The sequence below is a fragment of the Puma concolor genome, chromosome C1 (assembly GCF_028749965.1).
Source record: "Puma concolor isolate L17-30 chromosome C1, mPumCon1.1.hap2, whole genome shotgun sequence".
In the NCBI taxonomy this organism is placed as follows: domain Eukaryota; kingdom Metazoa; phylum Chordata; class Mammalia; order Carnivora; family Felidae; genus Puma; species Puma concolor.
The window spans coordinates 80,109,310-80,111,452 of NC_141674.1; positions in this window are offsets into that span (position 1 = coordinate 80,109,310).

The window sequence follows — 2,143 nt, forward strand, 5'->3', positions numbered from 1 at the left end:
TTGAGATTGTCCATCTGACGTCTTGAGAATATAATAAAATGCATAGAACAAATCATTTCAAGGGGAAAGTGGGCAAGGACCAAAGAAAAGTAAAACAAGGAACATCCCTGTGCGCCTCTGTAGCCTTCAGATGAACTGGGATAAATTATGAATCTAGTCCCAAATTTCTGAGTCATGACTGTAAATCTGATGTGAGGGTGGAAACTTCCAGCTCAGCCAAAATAATTTAGTGTGAGAAGAACAAAGGTAAATCATTTTAACTGTCTTCCTTTTCAGAGTATTTGATGGTTGAAGTAGAAGAGCAAGAATATGGCTGTCATATTAAAAAGGGGCAAGAAGTAATGTTCTGGATGCTATGGAAGCCAACTTCTGTGATGGACGCCAATATTCCCACCTCCAGGTATTCACACCACTGTGTAGTCTCCTCCCACATTGTATTAGAGTTGGTCCATGCGACCAGTAGAATACAGTGGAAGTGATGGTATGTGATCTCTGAGGTTAGGTCATAAAAAAATATGTGGCTTACACCTTTCTCTCTCTCACTCTTAGATTATTCACTCTGGGGGATGTAGCCCCGTGGAGGGGTCTGTGGCAAAGAACTGAGGCCTCCTGCCAACTGCCACAGGAGTGCGTCATCTTGGAAGCAGATTCTCTAGCCCCAGTCAAACCTTCAGATAACTACAACCCCAAACAACCTCATGAGAGACCCTGAGTGTAAACCATTTGGCATATGCTCCCTGACCCATAGAAATTGTGAGGTAATAACTTTTTATTGTTTTAAACTGCTAAGGTCTAGGGTAATACATTGTTGGTGGTGGTGGGTTTTTGTTTTGTTTTGTTTTTTTTTTTAATTTTAGAGAGAGAGCCTGAGAGGAGAAGAGGGGCAGAGAGAATCTCAAGCAGGCTCCATGCTTAGCATGGAGCATGACATGGGGCTTGTTCCCATGACCCTGATATCATGACCTGAACCAAAACCAAGAGTCAGACACTCAACTGACTGAGCTACCCAGGAGCCCCAATAGACAATTATTATATCCTTTAATGTCATGTCAATGTGTTAGAAGTTCAGTTAATTCCCATGACAATCTTGTGAAATAGAAATTATTTTCTCCATCTTTGAAGTGTGAAAATTCAGACAGGTAATTTCCTAGGGTTATATAACTGCCTCCAAAGCCCACTAAGCCACACTGCCTCACTTAGCCAAGCCTCTCAGGCTTTCTCCCTCCTCCCACCGACTTGCAGAGATGAGCCAGGCTGTCCTACAGACAGGGTTTAATGATGGTATTATATGATCATAGGGTGGAGGTGGATGAAGATTTGAAAAGTACCTCTGCCTACAAAAATGTTATTCTTTCACACTTGGTGGAGACAAGGTGAAGCAAATGGCATTCTAAAGCAATGACAAATAAATGAAATAACTAAAAAATGGACAATATGGGGTGCCTGGGCAGGTCAGTCAATTGAGCATCCAGCTCTTGATTTTGGCTCAGGTCACGATCCCAGGGTCATGGGATAGATCCTCAAGTTAGGATCTGTGCTGAGCATGGAGCCTTCTTGAAATTCTCTCTCCCCCACTCTGCCCCTCTCCTGCTCGGGTGCTCTCTCTCTCAAAATAAATAAGTAAGTAAGTAAGTAAGTAAGTAAGTAAGTAAGTGAGTAAATAAATAAATAAATAAATAAATAATGTTTCTAATTAGAATCAGTACTCTGATGCCAAATAACAAGACTCCCATTGAGACAAAGGGTTGTTGGGGTCACTTGGGGGTCTATGACAGACATGCCATGGGGAAAGAGCTGAGACCCTAAAAGCTTGGACACCTCTGCCTGGAAGATTTCCTTCTCACTCATAAGCCTTGTCCCTCAGTCTGACTCAGGAGAAAGGCAGCCTGGAGTGATTCTTCTGCCAATCATGGAATGGACTCAACCCAGGTTCTGTTGGACGTCATTAACAACATACCTTTCCTTCCCCAATTCCCCACACAGTGGGAAGTAAAAGGGCATAATTTCCTCTGAGCTGATGTTTTGGGCCAATAAATCAGATTGGTCCTGAGCTTTCTGATGTAGTTTTGAGATCTCCTTGAGAATTTAAATTAATGCTGATAACAGAAACCCAAGTGGACTAATGAGAGTCTGAATACCTAAA